At 50.4% G+C, this 21,863-nt stretch overlaps 1 protein-coding gene across 22 annotated transcripts in view; it reads left to right on the forward strand.

Moving 5' to 3' along the window:
• Window positions 1-21,863, forward strand: part of PTPRS (protein tyrosine phosphatase receptor type S) — a 164,825-nt gene that overhangs the window by 17,234 nt on the left and 125,728 nt on the right. The window contains exon 1 of one of the 22 annotated variants that reach the window (XM_030031770.2): window positions 9,547-9,664. The exons of the other annotated variants lie outside the window; for them this stretch is intronic. The gene's annotated coding sequence lies outside the window, so the exon portion shown is untranslated. Of the gene's footprint in view, window positions 1-9,546; window positions 9,665-21,863 lie in introns of those variants that run through there. 22 annotated transcript variants of the gene reach the window in all.

A 21,863-nucleotide genomic window follows, 5' to 3' on the forward strand; every position in this document is an offset into this window, starting at 1 on the left:
GCGGCCGCTGGGACAGGAGAGGAGCTCTAGCTCCACTGGGGACATGGGTGCCCGAGCTGGCTACAGCTTGCTGCCAGCTTCAGAGGGCTCCAGGAGGGCTAAGGGACATGGCAGATGTCTTGCTTAGGTGTTGGAAGGGTGTTGGAGGATTCAGCAAGGTGCTGCAGCACCATGAGCCTGTGCCTGGTATCTCCTGTGGCTGTGCTTTTGCAGGAGAACTGTTAGAGAGAGAAGCACCTTCCAAGATTATTTGGTTCCCAATGTGCACGTTGCAGTTTTCTCTGTCCTAACATCACCCAGAATATCCCCACCACCTCACGCATCAGGGATGCGCAGCAAAGTCCAAGGCCAGGAACTGTATTTGAGACTGAGGTGCCCAAATGCTCCCTGGTCTTCACACAGACCAAAGCTCAGGCACGGTGGGCAACAAGTCCAGTGGGGTCACCAGTAATGTGGCTGCCAGAAGAAACCCAATGGGGTGGAAAATCCCTTTATTCAGTTTTCCCGTGTCTGAAGTGCGAGTGGGAGACTTGGACCTGGCTTTTTCCCAGTGTGGAGAAAGGGGCTGAAACCTTCTGCCCAGGCACTGGTGCCATGGATGCGTGTGGCACGTCCTCCCGTCTCCATTGCCTTGATTTGAGGATTTGATGCATCCTGCTGTTTAAAAATAAATAGCTAGTTATTTTGGGCCAGGGAGGCAAACAAATCAACAGGCCAGTGATTTCTTCAATCATCCTGCATGCTGCACAGGGGAAAAATTAATAAAGTACCTGCCATCCCCAGAAGCTATTTGTTAAAGCCAACGATAATGATGGGCAAAATTGAGTTCCTGCTTACAACGGGTTCACTCACACTCCTGCGCTCCCGCTCCCTCTCCGAGGCATCGCCGTTCCTGACATTGCCGTGGTGGGAAAGGAGATACTGATCTGCAGTCCAGGTCTGAGCTTTTCCAGTGTTGGGAAGAGCAGCACGGAGCTCTCCAACCTCTCTGGAGACTTGCTCGTGCTCTGAGAATTGGGTCCTTTTAGGTGTTTTGGGATCCACCAGAAATCTGGATTATCCATGGAGTCACTGTCCTGTGGTTATTGCTCATTTCTTGGTGAATTTGAGCCTTTAGAAGCTTTTCAGGAGAAACTGCTCCTGGTGTGTGCCTGGTGGAAACAGCCACATGTGGTGGTGACTGTTGGAGGAAGGATGATCGGGAGCAGGCTCCATTCCCGGCTTCGCTGCAGACCATGGGACTGTTGTTTTTCCAGTTCATTCCTGAACATTCTCATCTGTGAAATGGGCACATGTAGAGCTATCCTTCATCGGGAGCCCAGGACTCAACTCATTGTGAATCCACGAGGTTTTCACATGACAACCATGAACTTGAGAAAACCAGGCTTTCCTTGGGCTACTGATAGCTTGCTCAAAGAAGCAGCCAACACTACCTGGCTCCTTAGGGCTATTGGCTACTAAGTTTGCCCTTCAAAGGTAAACCAAAAAAACACTTGGCTTCTGACATTGAGAATAAAACACTGCATCATGGGAGCATCTAGCATCTCTTGATAGAAGAGTTATTGGTGTAGGAAGGCTGAAGGAGCATTCCCGCTGCCGGGAATGCAGAGCAAACCCCTGTGGACACCCAATGTGTTATCTCCCCTCCCCAGCCCCCTGTGTTCAGTGGCATCCAAAATGTTCCTCCTGCAGCCTTGCAGCAGGGACCTCCCGCAGCTCGTTGCAGTTTTTGGGTGCTGCTATCCAGCTGCTGCCATTGGGTCTCCCGAGAACTTTCCTCCCGGCCAACTCATTTCAGGAATATTTCATGCCAAAGGTGGTAACAGTGCAGGATCTCGTGTCAAGAGAGATGGAGGGTTTGTCCAGCTGGGAAACGGGGCTGTTTGTTTATGGGTTTAGTGCTGTGTGTGTCTTGCATTGCCTCATTGGAATATTAACTATGTAAACAGCAGGTTAAATGGCCGTGAGGGTAAGAGCCAGCCCCAAATACGCCAGTGTGGAGGCCAGAGGGAAAGCTGAGCAGGTGAACGCTGATATCCTGCAGCTCGAGTGGACAGAGGTCTCTTGAGAGATGTCTTGAGAAGAAAAACCTTTCTCCCCCCCCCCCCCCCCCCCCCCCCCCCCCCCCCCTGACTAATGCCCAATCCTTAACCTTGTCCACAAGAGCCCTTTTGGCATCAGGGAGGCTGAAGGCAGTGTTTGCTGCTCCATGTTTTGGGTTTTTTTGTGATGAATATTATCCTCCCCCACAAAATACCCCCCTTCAGGCTGCTTTCATGTTCAAAGCAAGAGGAACACGGCTCCTCCTGCTAATGAATCTTTGCTGGTTGCCCCAGCTCGTGGGTGGGTGTGAAGAGCAGATCTGGATTTAGCTCACTGCTGGCGAGGCTTTGGGAGAAAGGGGGGGAAAGTCCCTTTTGAGTTTACTGTTGCCGTAAGAGATGCAGGCTCTGTGGCTGGCGTTAATTGGGGAACGTGGCCGTAAGGTGGTACGAAGTGGCCCTCGAGCTGAAGGTGTGCTCCATGGCGGTGGATGAAGCTCCCAACCCACTTACTGGATGGCTCACGGGTCCCATCACGGCCCCAATGAATATTTAAACCAAGAGTTGGTCTGTGTTCAGAGCATTTAAAGAAATAGAGTGCAAGTTGTATTTTTAAGATGCTGGTGTTGAGCTCCTGGGAGCCCATGGATGGCAAGGACCGATGGTCAGTGGCATCTCACCATGGCGAGGCAGCAGCTGCCCCTTTCCAGCTGGGTTCATTTTGGGGCTCCGGGTTCCCCTGTACCTGTCTCTGTGCATCCTGCACCGTCTTTGCAAGCAGAGCAATACATGGTCTTTTTAGTGAAAAAACACTAGTCTGCAGTGATGGCAAATGAACTAAAATTTCACTGCTCTTGGAGGAAAAGAGAGATGATCTGGTTCATGCTGGATACAAGGAATGGGTTGAATCCTAAGTCCTGTCCTTAGGCTCTAGATGTCTGTTTTCATCTCGGGGTGGTGGGTCTGAGGCTGGACTGTCCCAAGGGACCCTCTCTTGAGTGTCGGCAGGAGCTGACCTCCCTTTCAAGGGGTGGGTTGCATTGGGGCTGCAAGCTGCTCCCATCCCAACGTGCAGGGTCCTCACCATGAATGCTCTTGATAACGCTGCGTGGCAGCCACTGCGAATGGCTTGGGCCTTCTCTGGCACAGAAAGGACAAATTAAATAAACATGCTTGATTGCTTAAACATTTGTTTTTTAAATTAGCAGCAGCTTTTTTATATTAAAGTATGTGGATATGCTGCTGGGGAACACTTTAGCAAGTTGTTTTTTCTTCCTGGTGCTACTTTTCCAGAATGATTCCTGATTTAAAAACCAAATGCAAAATGCAGGCCAAGTTTGAGGTTTAATCCTGTAAAAGATGTCGATGGGAAGAAACTGCACCGCTTGGAGCCATGGGGCCCTGTTTGGATACGTGATGAGACAAGCCTTGAAGGCAGCGGAGTTTGCAAACCGTGCCTTGCAAGCGCTGGAGAAAAGGGTCTGTGAACGGCTCATAAGGGCATCCTTGAATGTCCACAGCTTCTCAGGAAAAGTTTTAGTGGTCCATGAATTGTCAAATGTTGAAATCTGCTGCAAGGAGGTGTTTGGAGATGCTGTACGTGGGAACGTAATTGTCTGTGTGCTCACAGGGATGTGGATCTGCAGCCCTTGTGCCGTGGTCTCAGTGAGCTGGGCTTGGGCTTGGCATCTTCCCCTGCACACGTGTGGCATGGTGGGTGACCCTGCACCCAGCTCTTCCCTGGCTGTGCCTCTGGTTTTGTTTTTACTCTTTGGTCTCTGTCCTGTTTACATGGCAAAGAGATGGCCTGGCGTGAGAGTTACGGCTTGTTCAGCATTACAGGATAAGGGAGTTTTAGATGCTGCTCTAATAGTAACCAAGATTGCTAAATAGCATCTCTGGGAAGGCAAAATGCAGCCAGAGAGACGCTAATGCTTCAGATTGACCTTGCTTGAAGCATGTGGGGGTTTTGCTGTTTCCATAGGCTTGCTATCAGTTTCCTAAAATAGCATCCGTCCAACAAATAACACCAATAACTGAGCAAGGATCCCTGTGTACATACCTGTGGGAGTGCTGGGGCTTTGCATGTGTGGTGGCATTGTGGATTAAACTGTGCTTCTGCAATTTTAGAAAAAAAAAAATAAAATAAAAATAGAGTTCCCACAACCCTACTGCTTTTTGTGTCATCCCCCCAGGTTGTAGCAAAGCTCCTGGCAGTTGGCTCGGGGACCAGCCTGGCTTGGGGGAGCCCGCAGGAGGACCCTAGGCTGGCGCTGCTCCCTTTCCTTTTGCATGGACCCCAGGCCACATCCTTATTTTTTAATTAATGGATGCATCCCGCATGAGTGCAGCTCCAGCTCAGCTGCAAGTGTCCATGCACGGCCGCAGGATCGGGGCCTCTCCGCATCCCGAGTGGGGAAGGGGATGGGGAAGGCAGATGCTGCTCTGTACCCTGACTCTACACCCTTCCTAAAGGCGACCAGCAGTGGTTTTGTTGTTGTTGTTTTGTTTCTACGTATTAAAGGTTTAATAAATGGAATTAAATACTGTGAAACTTAAGGTAATTAAATGTGGAAGCAGAAGGAAAAAAATTGTAAAGCATCCTCTTCAGGAAACTAATAGGCTCCATGCCTCCTTATCTTAATGATTTTCATAATTTAGCTGAATGCAGAGATAATGGATCTGATGAACCTTTCTGGAGCTAACTTTAGATTTAATGGGCTTCTTGCTGGGGAGCGGGGTGGGGGCAGGTGCAATCAATGCGCTTAAGGAGGGAGATAAGAGCAAGAGAAGCTGAAATAAACAGCCAAACGGGTTTTCCGAAGACTTAAAAGTTGCTGTGTGTCCATGCTGAGTGCTCCCTCCTTCCCACCTGGAGTTAACCTCGGAAATCATTTTCAGAGCCCACGTGATTTCCTCCGGCTCAGCCACACCGGCACTGCCAGCGGGTTTTGCCTTTCTGCACAACCTCTGACCCTCCCTGGGACGAGGGAGCTGCAAAGCCGGGATCATCTGCGTTAATCTGGTCTCATTGAGGCGGGATCAGTGAAACCACCTCACAGATTCACTGTATTATGGAGCAGATTGAGGGACTTAGAGAGCAAATTTAATAAATATCATTTCGATATTACTTGGCGGAAAAAAAAATAATATCCACTGAGCGTCTCATGTTGAAGTGCCCTGTGAAGGATGGTTAATAGGGACGTGATGTATTTGGAGAGCTGGGGGAAAGGGAATGGGGAAAACGCTGAATATTGATGTGGGGTGGGGGGACAGGAGGAAAGGACATCCCTCGGGGCTGCTCTGGGCCAAGAATCTGGTCACAGTGGCACATGCAAAAGCAAGTAGGGCTGAGTGTGCTTGGGGAAGGGGGGAAATGTGGATGTTTGCTAAGGGATGGTGGTAACATGGTGCAGGACCTGCACCTTTGGTTCCTCTCTGGTGCAGCTGTGAGTCTTCTGCTGCCTCCTTGGCTCTATCGGCAGTTTGCATAACCAGGGCCTGCACAGAGCTCTCCAGCTGATTTAGGGGCAGAGCCGGGTGAAGATGCTGAAGCTGGACCTGAAGCAGCTTTGCTGTGTCGGTGCCATGACGGCTGCCCGTGATGCAGAGCCAAACTGACCTTTATGCACCCGGAGCCAAGCCAGCATCCCTCCACGGACTCTCCGGGCAGTGTAGCTAGTGGCTCTGGAGGCAGTGGCCAAAGCTGGGCTTTTTTGCAGCTGGATATTTGAAAGTGGCAGCTGCCATGTTGGTTTATGTCTGCTTTGTGTCAGGGAGGTGGCACGGTGCAGTGCTACATCCAGGGTGGCTCTGCCATGTCCGGGTGCGGGGCTTTGGGGGTCCCACGCTGCCTTTGAGCCTCAGGGCTCCCTGTAGTTCCCGGTGGAGGCTTTGAGCTGTGCTCTAACATGCCTGAAGCCTCTTTGGGAGCTTTCCAGTGGAAAAAGCGGACCTGCTCAACAGGCCAAGGGCACGAATCAGGGGACGTGAGGCGGGTGCAGGCACCCAGGGAGTTGAGAGCCGGGTTGAGAGCAGGCACTGTGCCTGCGCTGCGATCCACGCTCCGTGCCAGGTCCTGCTTGCGGATGGGGTCTTCTGCCCAGCCACGAGCAGAGCAGAACAGCCAAGCAAAATCCGATCCGTGGGGCCTGAGGAAGGCTCTGACTACAGGGGAAGAAGGGAAAGCGACTGCGGTGGGAAATCCCAAACCCTTTCTTCTAGGGCTGGTCACGGTAAGCAAGGTTTTGGCTCTGCCAGGGTGTGGGGACCGGTGCTGCTGCCCGCCGCCTCTCGTGGGAAGCGTGCCCGGGTCACGCACCTTCCCGGAACGCTCCGGCCAGGGCAGCGCGCCCGTCCCACGCCTGCGCTGAGGACCCGCAGCGGAAGGTGCAGCGGTCGCAGCCAACAGGCAGCCGAAGGGGCTGGTTTGTCTTTGTCCCTGGCAGGACCCCCTGCCTGCTGGAAAAACACTTGGGTTAGGAGAAATGTGTGACCTCTTGCTAACCCCCTTCCCCTTTCGCTCTGCAAGATCTTAAAAAGAAGGGGGGGGGGGTAGAAAAAAAGAAAAAAAAAACCCCACGCTGTGACCAATCCAAGGAGGGCCAGAGCCGGGGACCATATCATTAAAATGCTAAAAATGAGCGTGCTGAAAACAGACACAATTGGGTATTTAAAGCTCTGAATGAAAAGAGTGTGTGTTAGCTGCCTTGCGGAGAGCCGGTCTCCCAGAGCCCCTGGAAAATATGTGGTCAAGCTCGCACCATTAACTTTTTTTTTCTGGTTTGTAAAGTAGCTGTGAAATCCCGAGGTGGGGGGGGGGGGGGTGGCATGGACCCCACATCCCTGCCAGGCCGGGGAGGATGCCCGTGCTCTGCTGGAGGGGCGGCTTTGCCAATCGTTTGATGCACGTCGGGTAGCGGCTTGTGCACACCCGGAGCCTTTTGCTGTCCTGCGGCGATCTTTATCCCAAAATGCAGCACTCGGCACGGTGACTCGTGTGGCCCCTGCGTCCCCATGTCACCGGGGGACCCCTCTGCCACCTCTGTTGCAGACCGAGTGGGATTTGCGCCGGTTGGTCCCTCTGGCATCAAAGCGTGGGGTGTGTGGACGGAGGGGCAAAGCGGGAGGTGTGACCCAGAGTGGGAACCGCTTCAGCCCTGCCCCAAACCAGCCACAAATTGACTCCTGGGTGAATCACCGCTAAGTCACTTCAGGGCTGTTGCATCATTTGTTTGCAGCTTCTTCAAACCTGGGCAGCTTGGGCTGCTGGAGGTTACCGGCTCAGGTGCCCAGGGCTGAGAGATGTGAGGTCCTCCCATGGTTTATGTGCCTCCTTTACCTGGAAATGTGGATCTTTGCAGCCGCACTCGAGCACGGGTTTGCCGCATCCCAGCTCGTCCCTGGGTGGAGGTTGTGGCCGGTGTTTAGCTGCAGGTTGACGCTGGCCGCAGCATGCTGTGTGGGAAGGCGAAGGTGCGCACGGGGTTATTTCTGTGCACGTACGCGGGTTTCCCTCGTGTGCATATGCAGAGGGATCTGTGTGGGTGCAAAATGCCCCTAAAATGTCTCCTAGGGCAAGCATTAACTGCCAGGCTGGGCTTAGCTCCAGCAGGCAGGAACAGATGAATCAGACACTTAATGGTAAAATCAAACCTCTCAAAGTATTAAAAACAACCCAGCTCCAGTGGGCTCATCTCTGCCGTCCAGGGAGCCCCAGCGAGAGGGAACGAGAAGGGATTTTAAACCAAACTGGGATTTTTCGGACTCCCCCCCCCCCATATCTCTTGGCTGCCAGCCTCTCTGAAGGGGAAGTTTTACCCCGCCTCCCGCGGTCTCGGATGTCAGGTTGGCAAGAAAAATCCCATCTGTTTTCAATCTGGATCCTCACTTCCATCCACCCAGCCTTTCTCCTCCCCGCGCTCCCCCGCTCCCAGCCCCCAGAGCTGGCGTGCACACCAGGCAGGCCTCGGTGACGCTTTTTTTTTTTCCCCCTTCTCTTTTTTTATTTTTTTTTTTTTCTTCTAAAAATGTATGTGGCCTCCTTTGCCCCCCGCATCCCCCCCTTCTCCCAGGCACATGCTCCAGTGCAGCCCTCTCCGCGCTGGGGCCTGCCAAGAGCCTCTCTGCGCTCAGCCTCGCTACGGTCGCTGGCTCAGAGAATTCCCAAATGACCGAGGATTTTTCAACCCCGAGCTTTCAAAAAAAAAAAAAAAAAAGGCAAAATATCTCTCTGTGTGAAAAAAAAATAAATAGGCAAAATCGAGAGGGGAGGGAAGGAATTTTGTTGTTGTGATTTTGTTTGGGGGGGTTTGTTTGGTTCCAGTTTCTTGGTATGATTTGGAAAAGAGCAAGTACAGAGTGTTTTGTTCCTGTCCAGAGATAAGAGAGCTACTCTGAAATCCTATATAGAGTCAATGCAAAGATGTATATGTAGCAATCATAATACCCTAATCTCTCTCTGAAGAAACCCTTTTGTTGCACACCCTCTCTCGCCTTTCTCTCCGCTGTCCTCTCTTGCTGCGTTTATGTCTTATTTAAACTATAAAGTCCTCAGGCTAGGAATTACCTTCTCTCTTTACAGATGGCTGCAAGAGCTTTGCACGTCTGTGGAGCTCCATGAAAAATAAATGAAGAAGGTTGTGGCTTTTGTCGTTGGGTTTTCTTTCCTTTTTTTTTTTTTTTTTTTTTTTAAAAAGTGTTTGGAGGTGAGGGTTTATCTGATCATAGCAAGGACCCGATGAGTGTGGCGCTGGGCTTTGCATCACCAAAAATGTCAAGGTGGGGGTTATCCCAGCTGCACCCCTCCAGCTCTCTGCACCGGGCTGGCGTGGGACCACTCAAAGCTGCCCCGTGTCCAGGGTTTTCCCGCTCTGGCTGGGGTTTGGGGGGCTCGAGAGGAGCCCCGGCTCCTGCTCCGGTGGGATCTGCTGAGGGAAGACCCCAGGGGCTGCTGGCTGGAGGGGACGGGGTGCGCGCGCCGGCTGCCGTGCCTCAGTTTCCCCCTTCGGGCAAGCGCTGCCAGCGAGCGGCCGCCCTGCGGGGGACGAGTTCATGGCGGCGTGGCCGGGTGGGCTGGGGGGAGCAGCGGTGCTCCCCTGGCACGGGTGGGCGAGGGGGGGCTTTTGCTTTTTCTTTTGGGGAGTACCGCGCGAGTTGTGGGGAGAGGGCTGCGTGTGAGGGGACCCAAAGGGACCCGTGGGGACCCTGAATGACCAGGCTGGGCTGACCCCAGGGCCAGGCGCGGGGGGGGGGGGGGGGGGCACCCCAAAGCCTCCGCTCCAGGGCCACCGGGGGAGGAGGAATCCGGGACCGGGCTGTGAGGGACCCCCGCGGCCGGGCGCCCTGAGGCGGGGGGCGCAGGCGAGGCCTGGCGGGCCGCGGCGCTCCCCCGCCCGGGGCCTCCCGCCGCTGATGTGTGTGTCCCCCCCCCCCCCGCCCGCCTCAAGCCTCCCGCTCCCCCGATCGGGTTGAGCCCCGCGGCCCGGCCCCGCCCCGGCTCCGCCTCCCTCCGCCCGGGCCGCGGCGGGCTCCTCAGCGGGGTCGCGGCGCCCGTGGGCCCGTAGGCGCCGCGGGCCGCCGTGCCGAGGGCGGCGCGGGTGGGACGGCCGGTTCCCCTCCCGGTAAGTGCCTCGCCCTTGCCCCGCGCCCCGACAATCCCCCTCGTCCCCGGGGGCGCCGAGGGGTTCTCCTCGCCCCACACCCTTCCCGCAGCCCCTCGGGCACCGAGACGAGACTCGAGACAGGCGGTTTGATTTAAAAACTTTTTTTTTTCGTTTTACCTCTTTTTAAGAAGGAGAAACAACATTTACCCCCTCAGCTCCACCGGTAGCACTTTCCTCTGGGGAGCATCCAGCGCGGCCGGGTCTTCCCGGCGTCGTGTGTGGGACGGGCCCGCGGCTCGGAGGAACCGGGGCCGTGGGGGTCTGGGGGTGACCGGGGAGGGGGGCTGCCTGCCGCCGGCTTGGCTCCCGCTGACGGATAAGCGTTAAAATACCCGTTTTACCACAGCTTTTCGTGGCCGGGCTTTATCTGAGGAGCGTTGCTCAGATGGAAGGGGAGCGCTGGCTGGGGCGGCGGCGTTTGGAAGTTGGGAAGGGGACATCCCCCCACACCTCCTTCTCTCCCTTTTTCTCCAGCTTAAGGAAGCGTTTTGCTGCAAAACAAGACAAAAGTGTAAAAACCGCATCCAGCCCCCCCCCCCCCCCCCCAATCATGCTGGCAGCGCTCGCCTGCATTACAAAGGGCCGGCTCTCCAGCTCACCCTTTTCTCCAAATTACCCCTTTTACTACATTGGGTTTTTCCCGTACTGGAAGCACCTTTTATTTTTTAATGAGTAAAAGGCAGCCCAGGTCCGCAGCAGTCGCCTGCGCGATGCTCTCTGCAGCTCGGGGCAGGACACGGGCTTTGGGCGTTTGAGTAACGTACAAAATTTATTCACTGTGAACATTGCACAACTTCTGCGCTCGGTTCCCAGGATTAAAATGCAGCTCGCTTTCTTGGTTTTATATGACTTGCTTGCTAGCCATTATACTACTGCTCAAGCTCGAGATGCAGATTTGTCTAAAATGTGTAATTTTAGAAACATAAAAGGGGAAAAAAATGCTCCGTTTTGTTACGGGAGCTGTGTAGCTGGAACTTTCCTGAGAAATGGCCATATTTTATCCCTTTATGATTTGTCTCTCGCTCTGGCAAAGACAAAATACTTTTATGTTGCAGGTAACTTTTACGCCAAGGCTCTAACTTTGAATTCGCAGCAGCTGGTCTGACTCGAGGCAGTTAAAGGAACACTTGAAATTAAATTTAAATTTATATTGTTCGTTGGCGGAGAACTCTCCTGCAGTTAAGGAAAAAAATGTAAAGATTAAGCTGATCATTACTATATATGAAAAGCAGTTTCAAACATTAACATTATGGTTCCTTTCTTAAAAAAAAGAGGATTCTTTAGCCTGTGCTTTGTATAGCTGCATCTCGCTATCCTTTCATTTCCCTTTTCCTGAAAACATCACTTAGCGGAGGAGAAATCACAAATTCAAGTGCACTGGGATCGCCACACACAGAACAGAGGAACATCTGCTGAAAAGAGACTTTCTGAGAATAACAAGCCACCTGCACTGAGAAATTTTTCTTCTCTCCTAACTGGCTCAGTGTTCGTTGGGTGCATGTCTGTAATCCACCACTGGTCTGTTTCTGGCTGCAGAGGTGTTTGTCAGCCCTGGTATTTTACAGGGCTAATATTTATTTACAGATTTACACTGTTGGTTGGGGTTTGGGTTTTTTTCCACCAAAAAGGAGGAAGTGAAAAATCTGCATTTGAGCTAATTGAGCTATTTTAACAGTTTCTTCGTGATTTGCGTTTTCTCTAACGTAATGAGCGTCTGGCGTTGATTGGTGCCTTTCAGGCCGCCCTCTCACTTCTTGTGGAGGAGTGTGTTGGGATGTGGGCTCGAAGACGGTGAGTAAGGCTCGCTCAGATGGCAGCTCCGGCTAAATGAGGTGGTCCTGCACCTGGGACTGAGCTGGAGGAGGGGTCCGCAGAGGACGGCAGCTCTGGAGCTGCACTTTCCTCTTTTGCTTTTCGACCCTGGAGTAAAAACCGTAACGCTCGCCATCCTTTCATGTTATTGCTCCAAGAACCTGCCAAGTAGAAGAGAAGGTATCGGTATCTTTTGTCATCTTGGGAGCATGTCGTTGATCCCTGGTGCAGAAGGAGGTACATCACCTCCAGGAGAAGTGCGGACGCTTGTTCCAAATCTTTCTGCCAGTCAGAGTGGGAGTGGGGGAGTGTCAGGGCTCCTGCTTTGTGGTCCTGCTGCTCTGCAACCTCCTCCTGCAGCCAAAAGGCAAAGCAGTGATTTTTCAAAGGCGTAGAAACCAGACAAGGCCCAATTACGCCTTTGACTTGGAAGAAATGCATATCATTTTTTTGGGAGGTGGAGGTACCAAAATAAACCGTCTAAAGGTTCTGTGTGCAGACAGAGAGTGAATTTAGTATCAGGTACTAAATTCCTGCAAAGGTGACAGTTGCAGCAGGTATATGAGGAAATCCCTCATTACCCTGCAGAGCTGGAAAAGCAGGGTATGGTGTTTTATTATGTTTCTTAACCTTGATCACAGCAAGTTTCAAACACCCTCTTTACCCTCACTGTTGAATCTGGCCTGTGGGTACAGATTCTTGTACGGCAGAGCTATTTCACTAGATTTAATCTCTAAGGAGCGTGCCAGAAAAACAGCCTTGGGGAAATGGCAATCTGCTAGCTTCCTTGTCTGTAAAATGGGAATAGCGATGCGTAACTCCTTTCCGTAAAGTGTTTTAGGGTCGACCAGTGAAAAGCGCTGAAGTGCCATGGGTTGAATTGTTCAGCCAAAAAGAGATGAGGCAGAAGCAGTAGCGAGGCTTGCCCAGGCTCCCGCAGCAGGTCAGCAGCGATGCCAGGAATAGACCCGGTATCTCTGATTTCTGCTCGAGTGTCCCTGTCTGCTGCGTGTGGGCGCAGGCCAAAAAAGAGCAGCAGTGCCGGTGTCACCCGGCTACGTGTAAAGAAGAGAATCGAGATTGCATGATCCCGTCCTTGGTGCCTTTTCAGAGGCTGCCCTGTGGTGCCAGGTATAGGAGTGACAAGTTGTCTGACACCGGTCCGCAAAGAGCTGGATTGAAGCCACTACTCATTTCATGTTGGCTTCTGTGCAGCCCTTGTGTAGTAACGACTTTGTAGATGCTGCTCACCTGGGCTGAATTTTTAACCAGTCACCTGGAGATGAAAGGCACTCAATCCCATTACCACTCCCCCCAAGCCATCCTCTGCCCTCTGTTTGAAGAGATTTTGAACCCCAGGTATGTTTTGTTCCCATGCAAGGCTTTGCTGTCGGACTCGGCAGAGCTTGCAGCGCATCCTGTGGCACTGGGGAAGCGTAATCTTGTTACATTTGAATTTATTTCATGCTGCGTTTGCAGGTGTGATGAATGAACTGGTAAAATTAGGGACCGTGGAAGGTGTGAGACACTGTGTTTGTTCAAATGCTGACGGTGGGAAAACATCTGTTAGAAGCTCTCTTTGAAGGAGTAGCTGCCCTTCCAGAACTATTTTGTAGGAGTAATAACTGTTGCGGTAGGTGAAACCTTCTGAATCAGGAGGCACCTGGGAGCTGTGAACGTGCATGGGCTGATGCAGGGATGGAGATCTACCAAACTGAACCCTACAACACCTTTATTTTTCCTATGCATCTTCAGTCATTTCTGATGTGACTGCCGCCTTAATTTTGCGTGAGCTCATGTATGCTTGGGTGAGTTTGGGTTTTTAAAGAAGCTCTTCTGCCCTTCCTTTCTATTTACAGATAACTCTCCTTTATGGGTTTGTAAGGGTGTGTTTCAATTTCTCCATGTGCCGATTAGTGCTCTCATTATCACTTAGCAAGTGCGTTGCAAAAATTCTTTATTAGAATCTGTGTGGAGGTAGGTTTTATTCATGTGAGGAAGCCACATGGTGCTTGGTTTCAGCATCAGCTCCCAAGTCGCAGGATGACTTACCTGCTAATTTTGACTTGCTCTCTATTTACGGTAAGGCAGGAAGCAGAGCGTTGCAGCCAAGGGAATTGAGCCTAGCCCCCTGTTTATGGTAATTCTTAAATAGTTCATTTGGGCGTAATGCCTCTTTTTACAGTTGATTCTCTATTACAAACAGATTTTCTGATAATGGCACCTGTGCCATTCAGATGGGATCATTATTATAATAGCAGCAAGTATTGTTATGGAATCGGTATGTGGAATTTATGTAGGATCGTTATAATGACAGAAGTAATGCCATAAATAAAATGATGCTGTAACAGCAGCACTAAACCCGGGTGTAACAGGGAAAATGACAATTCAAATTTCCCCCAAGCCTCGGCACCTCGAGCCTTGCGAGGATTTGTCGCGTAAGGTCCCTGCCTGCGGAGGAGGTGGGAGCGTGGGTGACTGGGGAGGGCAGGGGCTGTCCCCACGGCGCAGGGATGCTCGGGGTGTGGGAGGGAGGAGAGATGCTCATCGTGCAGCGCCCGTACAAATCAGGGAAACGATTAGCTGGAGCCGTTTCAAAAGCCGACCGGAGAGGTTGTTGCAATTAATTATTTCTAGAAATGGGGCGTTGCTCTCATTCGGCAGGGAGCTGGGTTTTGCTCTTGGGCTGGCTCCATTAACACAGTTTTTTTCGGGACGGGTTTCAGGCGGGGCTTTTGCATGCACAGCCTGTCCCTCCTGTGTGGTGTTGGGACAGTCTGTGCCTGCTGGCACGTTGCTTCTCCCGTTTCTCTGCGGGAAATGTGGGAAAGCTTGAAATTGCATTTGTGAAATAAGGATGGGGGTTGAGACTGTAAACTGCCCAGCGGGACTTGACAGAGAAGGCTGATGTAAGTAGCATGCCCTAATACCGGAAGCAATAGTACCAAACCCCCACAAACAGAAGAAAAAGGGAAGAAAGGGTGGGAAATCAGTGCATTTGAAAAGTTACTGAGGATGTGGAGTGGAGATATCCCCCCCTCTGCTTTTCTTTCTATGAAAAAATCCCTGGAAATGGGTGTGTTGTCTTAAAGGCCGGTTTTGCGGTCAGGTTTAGCAGATACGGATAGTCCAGATGGCTAATCTGGAGCGTGGTTTGGCTAGCAAAATCCTTCTGGCAGGCCGTGAGGAGGATGCCGGGAAGAGGTTTGCAACAGTCATATTTAAACAAAGTCGTTGCTAATGCTGCTTCAGCCGTCGTGTGGACAGAGCACAGATGTCTTGCTTGGGTTTTGATTTTTTTTTTTTAAATAAAATCCCTTTTATTTTCTATCAGTGACCCCTGTTTTAAATCCCTGATCCAAGAGGGGGAATTGTAACCCTTCGGTGGGCTCAGCTGTAGTTTGAGTTTTGTCACCGTGTCCCCTCTCCGGTGCGCTGGTGCCCAGGGCATACAGCAGCAGAAGGATGCTCGGTTGCAGAAGGATGCTGGGTTGTTGCGCTTTGAACTCGCTTTTTGCCCAGGGGCCCCATCGGGACAGGGGTGATGGGGCGATTACTTTTTGATGCTTGGCGCTGCCTTTGTCAGTGGACATCTGGTGCCAGGATTGCTGCTGTCGGGGGCTGGGGGTGGGCTGCAAGGCCAGGGAATTTGATGGATTAGTGCGGTTGGAGGGCTGGGGGAGGGGACGGGTAGGGTTTCAGCTCTTGCTGCAGGTAGAGAGAGAATTTGGAGATTAGGGGCACTTTTCTGCAAGCTGCAAAGGGGGGAGGATTCGGAGAGGGGGAAGGGTTGGCAAGAAAATAGTCTTTCCAGTTTTCCCAAAGAAATGACATTTGTTTGCTCTGTAAGGCAGCACAAGGGAAATGTGTGTGAGTCCAGAGCAGGGGATGAAAAAAATCCACAGCAAATCTGGTGCCGGTCTGTCCCCACAGCTTTGTAACCCTTGGGAATCTTGGTTGCTTGTGCCTGGCCTCAGGGTCACTTGGTTCATTCCCTGCTGCTTCCTATGGATTCAATAACCTCCTTCTCTCCCCAGAGATCAGCGTAAATTAAAACTTTACTTAAGGAAGCAAGAGGCAGCTTCTCCTTATGCTCTGTTACAGGATCTGGGTAGTTTGCACATCCCCATCTATCCGTCTTTCCCTGTGGTCGCCAAATGGGCTGTGCTGGGAATTGGGAGCTTTTGAGCCTCTGGAGCAGGAGGGGGATGTGGGGTATCTTCTGCCCCTGATCTCCTTCAGTGAAGGAGTAGGAAAGAAAATCCTGATTTTTAAAAGCCTCCCCTAAGGGCAGATATTTCAATACGCTCTGGCCTGGAAAGGGGAAAATTGCTATTTTTCTTGGGGTAGGACCAGCCTCCCCAGGGATATCGCCGGGATGCATCACACAGTCCTTTCCCAGAGCTCTCTGTGCCAGCCAGTGTCCGTGCATAGGTGGAAATACCCTGTCCCTTGTCTGCCTGCGAGAGCAGGAGGGTTTGCATAGCGGCGAGGGCCACCGGGAACTGGCCGAAATGGGGACCTCGAGGAATAGCCACAGTGAAATCCAATCTCTGACAAGCGCCGTGTTTGAGGATCAAATCCACGTGTAAAAACTGCCTGGAAGATTTAATGTCTGCTGGCTTTGCCTCCTGGAAACACTGCTGCAGGGAGGTCAGCTCTCCGGGAGGCATGTTCGGGCCTTTGATTCATGTTTTGGGGCTACACGTGCACACGCGTGTGTTGTAAACATCGGTTTTGTTCAGGATTGGATTTGTTTCGTGTGGGGAGGACGTACAGCCGCCCCGCACGCAGCTCCTTCCCGCCTGCCAGACGTGAGCCATGTGCAGCAGAGATACAGCCCCAGCCAGGCAAGGAGATCCGTGCTTGTGTTGTAAAATAAGCCCTCATGGGTGATTTTTTTTTTTCCCCTTTCCAGCAGAAATCAAGACAATTGGAGGTGAGGAGGAGCAGGAAATTCATGTGTAATGAAGGAAACTTTGGGACTGAGATGAGGGAGGTACTGCAAAACATGAGAGAGACCTGAGGGGCGTTGGAGGGTTTGGACTGAGGGATCTTTTGTCTTTCCTTGTGTTGCTATAGCCATAACGTCAAGCCTGTTGAACTGCCTTTTGAATTTTGATTTTTTCTCTGTGTTAAACAAAGTGGTGGCTAAGGGCCATGGCAATGCAGCAAGTCTTGTGTCTGCAAGGTTTCTAAAGTTGGAGAGCCTTAAAACACTGGTCTGAAAAAAGGAAAATGAAAAGTAAGGGATAAAGTTACAACTACCATCCTGAAAATGCGTTTATTTGAACTTTAGGAGCAAAAGGCAGAAAAATCTGAGGGAGGGTGAGAGGAGGGAAGAACTCACTGTAAAAATGCGTGCAGGGAAGTGAACAGCTGTGTTGTTCTGTGAAATGGGAGCTGCTCGAATTCAAAGGATTATTTCACTAACCAAGACCTGGTGTTTGCGCTGGGGCTGAAGGCTGCAGCCCCAAGCGTGCAGGCAGGAGGAAAGCTTGCAGAAGTTAAGGCTGCTCCAGGCTTCCCGGGTGGATTAACTCCTGTTGGAGATGGGCCCCGGTAGCCAGGAAGGCTCCGGTCTCCCCAGCCCCTATACTGCAGCATTGTATGGGTCCCGGTCTCCTTGGAGTGCTTTCATGCCATCCACACCTTGTACCTAATGCATTGAGTACGTGTCGAGGAGTGAAAACTTGGTTATTTGCTGCCATTTCTCCAGCATTAATGGATTTGGTGTCTTAGATGCTGCAGGATGCCATAGGCAAGCGCTCCCCTGTGGTCCCTGCCCCACCGGACTGATCCAGGGCTCCTTTGGGTCCTCTGCCAAGCGGTGGTGGCTTGGAGCTAGGAAAAAAGTTCACCCAGACAGGTAATTCCTCTGAAGCGTCTGCTTTTGGGTGCTGCTGGCGATGGTGTGCTGGACTAGATGAATCACCGTTGCCTCCAGCTTGACGTGTTTGATGGTTGCAGCGCTGCCTTCCTGGAGGGGAAGGAATTGTAGTCCATTACCAGGAGTCCATTTCTCTTACCGAAGGTGGAGCGTTGCACGAAGCACCGAGTGCTACTTGCTGAGTGCACCCGGTTCCTCGCTGCAAGCCTTGCTCGTGTGCCATGAAACACTCGCTTGACAGCACGTTCCAGAGCAATATCCTGAAATGAATGATGGGCCCGCGCTGTGCTTTATGCACTGCCCAGAGAGGTGGGAATGTGTAAATCGCACCATCCAAATGATTTAGCCCCAGGTATAGTTGTGATTCAAAATGAATTTCTGTCCCTGCTTCTCCCTTGCGCCAGCGCTGGAGTAACTGCTTGCTATAAACCAGTAGAAAATTGCAACAGCCCGTGTGCCGGGGAGGTTGTACGGGGCTGGGCTGGGAGGATGTGTGGCTGTACCCTCCTCCGTCCCCTGCATCCGTGGTCTCGATGTGCAAGCACAGGGATGCAGGGTGTAGGTTTGATATCAGTCCCTCTCTGCCTCTGGGCGACATGTCCAAATCTGTGTCTGTCCCTAAGCAGGGAGCCGCGCGGCGCACGGTTTCCGTGAGGCTTAATAGGGAAGATGAGTGACATGTTAAAAGTGGCTTTAGGTTTTATGCAAAGCCAATGATGCTTAAGCCAGCTGGTGGATTTTGGGGTTTTCAGCAAGTTTCATTGGACAAAAACTTCCTTTGGAAAGTGTCTCAGGTCCAGTGTGAAATTTTGGTGGACGTCAAGGTGATGGGAGTTGTGGATGGCTCATGTGGTGCTTCACACCTCGTTGCCCTTTTGGGAGTTGACTGTCTTCCCTCCTGCTTTTGGGGAAAAATGGCAAAATCGTGAGAAAGACCCGGTTTTCTTTGTGGCGAGGAATGAACATTAATATTAAAACGTTTGGGGATTTTTTTTAAAGATTAGTTTTGCTTCTTGGCTGGTACCCTGGTTTAGATCTCCAGGAATAGCTTTGGAAATGCAAGTTTAGGCAAATACATAGAAAAGATGAGGCATGGACTCCACTCTGTCGTTTTCCTCATGATTTGCAGAGCTCTTCTAGTGCTTCACTGCTCTCCTGCCGCTGCCGGATGTCCAGGAGTCAGTTGTTTCTCAAAATATAAAGGTCAGAGGTATTGGAGGAGGGATGAACCCCAAAGACTCGATCACTGTTTAAGGCTTCAGCTATCTTCCTAAAGCAGACCTGGTATGGGTGCTTTCTTCTCAGGGAATTCTTAAATCTACCTGTATTAATTTCACTGTTTTGAACCCTAGAAATTAAAGCATGCCTGTATATTCTAGAGAAAAATACAGATTGCTGTTGTTTGCCTGTTACGAAGTGCGGTTTTGTGGATAGCCGAATAAAATTCTTGGTTCGAAGTGTTTCAGTAATGTGTTAAAGTTTATGGAGCATTTAACAAACTTTTTTAGTGTGCAATAGTTTATAGTGCCAGCAAACAGCCAAGTGTCACATCAAAGTTGTAGTCTTTTCTCACTTAATGGCACAATGTTTAGTGCTTGTTCAGTTTATCTTGGGTGGCTTTCAATGCACAGCTCAGCATGGCTTTTTCTTTCCTTTTTCCCCCCCCAAGACTCTAAAAGACAGATTATGAATACTGATATAGGGCCCACAGTTCAAGCAGAGTGGTTGGATTTATTTTTATCTTTAAAGAAAAAAAAACCCCAAAGGCAAATAATCACAGTGTCTTCAGTGGTGTTCTCCCTGTGCAGTTCCCTGCTGGGCTGGGAGAGCAGAGCAGTGAGATGAAATCTGCTGTCATTGAAGGCAAGGAGGGTTTTGCCATCAACTCTTACAAATCTGTAATGATTTGTCTTTTAACGCAGGAGCTGGGCTGCCTCTCAGACAGGGATGGTCTCTGCAGCTGAGATTAGCAGATATGGTCAAGCCAGAGCCCACTGACACCAGCATCAGCGAAGCTGCAAGTTTGGTGCCTTTTGCCCAGATTTTGGGATTTGCTCCTTCTCTGGACTGGAAGGGGGTGAGTTTCAGGGAACTCGGCGAGGGCTCTCCTCTGCCCCAGTGCTTGGGATCGCAGCCACATAGGACAGGAGAGGGGAAGGAATATACAGGGAGTTAAACCTCCAAAAGCAGCTGCTTCCATCCAGAATGCCCTAGAGCTTGAGGTTGTCATTTCTACTAAATTTGAACTAAATAGGTGTAAAAACTCGATAACAAGGTCTGGATAATGCATCATAAACTGTCTTATTTACTTTATTGTAGATTTAATTATGATAATGCATATACATCTAATTATGTCCACGTGCAAGTTCTATTCAGTAGTAAAGGGTTTATATAACGTTATAAATAATGAAACCTGAGCTGTATCAAGGGCTCCCTGTAGCATCCTTCATCATATCCCAGCTGAAAGTGGGAAAGCTCCTTTTCCGTGTGAATTACACACAGTTGGGATTATTGAGCTTCAGCCATTTCTAAGGGGTTGGGTTATATGGCATGGGGTGTGATTTTCATCACACCGCCTGCATTTCAGTCTTAGTTTGCTTTAGAAGTTTCCGGTAGAGTGGAAGACGGCATAAAATGTCTTATTAATGTTGATGTGATCTGTCATCGACAGTAACCAGTGAATTGGTATATGAGAGAGGCATGTAAACAAATTTGAAACCAAAATAATCTGACTGTGTTTTATTAAAAAACAAGCCAATATGCAGCAATATAATATGAGGAAATTCCATTTTGAGTTTCTAACGACAAACCTTTTGCACGTTCCTCCCATGATTTATATAATTGCCGAATCGCTTTGATGGCTTGATGGAATTATAGCTCTGCATTACACGATGGATAATCAATCAAAATAAACTGTGTTTACCCCTTTGCTGCAGCATGTGTATGAAACAGATACGTTATAGTGTGAATTATTCTTTAACGCTGGTAATCATACTGAGTTTCGGGTGTGATTTCAGGATCTGATATCTGCATGAACCTGACCTCACCTTGTAGGCTTCAAAATCGTGTTGGCTTAAGCAGGGGCTGTAGTAACTTGCTCTTTCTATGGTGCATGTAGGAACATTTCTGCCTAAATATGCAGTGGGCTTGTTTGTTTAAATATCATAGAAAATAAAACCGCAGCGAGGAGGCAAAAGGTGCCAACACCCGAGCTCTTTGTAAGGGCTAGGTAAGGCTTGTAGGTTGAAATTCTGCCTTTCTAGGCAAGCTTGGAGTTGGTTGCATCTGATATTTAATAGGCTGTTCCCCGCCTCATTTGCTGCACAAGTTATTTGAGTTTTAGTCTATGGCTTTAGAGGAATTTCTTACCCTATTTACCAAATGTGCTGTTGTGAAATGTGGAAACCCTTTTTCTGAGGGATTGCTGGAGTAAAAATTAAAACCAGTCTTTGTAGCGAGTGATAGCTAGGATAATGTATAAGTGGTTAATATTTGTATTTAAATAGATGAGTTTTGCAGGAGATTATCCTGCTTCCTGTAGCATAGAGCACAGTCGTATCCTTTAGTGGGCCTTTCGCTATTGCCTTCCCCCGTGTTTTAGTCTGTTTACCTGACGGCAGGGCTTTTTTAGGGAGGTTACAAAGCGCAGCGTTTGCTTAAATGGCTTCCGTGGTATTGTAGACCCGGGGCTGCGCGTACGCAGCGTCCCTTCGGTCTCCGTCCTCCGCGTGCAAAACCTGCCAGATTCTGATGAAAGGGAGATAAAATGGACGGACTCGGGCAGGGCTGCAGGCACAGTGCCTCGTCGCTCACCCTGCTCTCTTACTCCTTGCCGCAGCATCTTCATCTCCGGCTGGGGTTTATTTTTGGGTCTTTCTCCCGCAGAAGGGCGTCTCTCCCCATTGCTTCTCCCCGGAGAATCCCTTCTCCTCTCCCTCCTCGCCTTGCTGTAAGGGGATCACAGCTGCTGAGTAAATGTTAAGATAATAGTGTTATTACGGAGTAATTATACTGCAAGTTATTGAATTAAAAGTGATGAGACTGCCTGTAATGCTGAATGGGGAGAGGAGGGAGAGGCTGGGTGGGAGAGCACAGAGCAGAGAAGGTGGAGAATAGAGAAAACCTAATAAATTTCCTCTTGTCGAGAGCCCCTCGCTGCCGGGACTGGGACTGAGAATGAATGAAAGGGAAGCTCAAAGAGCTAATAAATAAACCATTTCCCTGAGAATAGAGGATATAATTAGAAACCGTGGCCCTGTGGTTTTGTGTCTGCCCTGGGGTGGAATCTGCTCAGCGCTGTACTGTGGCGATAAAACAGGGAGACAATGCAGAGATGATGTCGCACAGTTGTTAACTTTTGAGGAAGGAGATGCTTTGTTCCCCTCTTTTTCTAGAAAAAAAAATAATAATAATAAATAATTTAATCTTTATATTGCAAAACTTCAATAACTGACT

Source organism: Aquila chrysaetos, chromosome 12, assembly GCF_900496995.4.
Source record: "Aquila chrysaetos chrysaetos chromosome 12, bAquChr1.4, whole genome shotgun sequence".
Classification (NCBI taxonomy): domain Eukaryota; kingdom Metazoa; phylum Chordata; class Aves; order Accipitriformes; family Accipitridae; genus Aquila; species Aquila chrysaetos.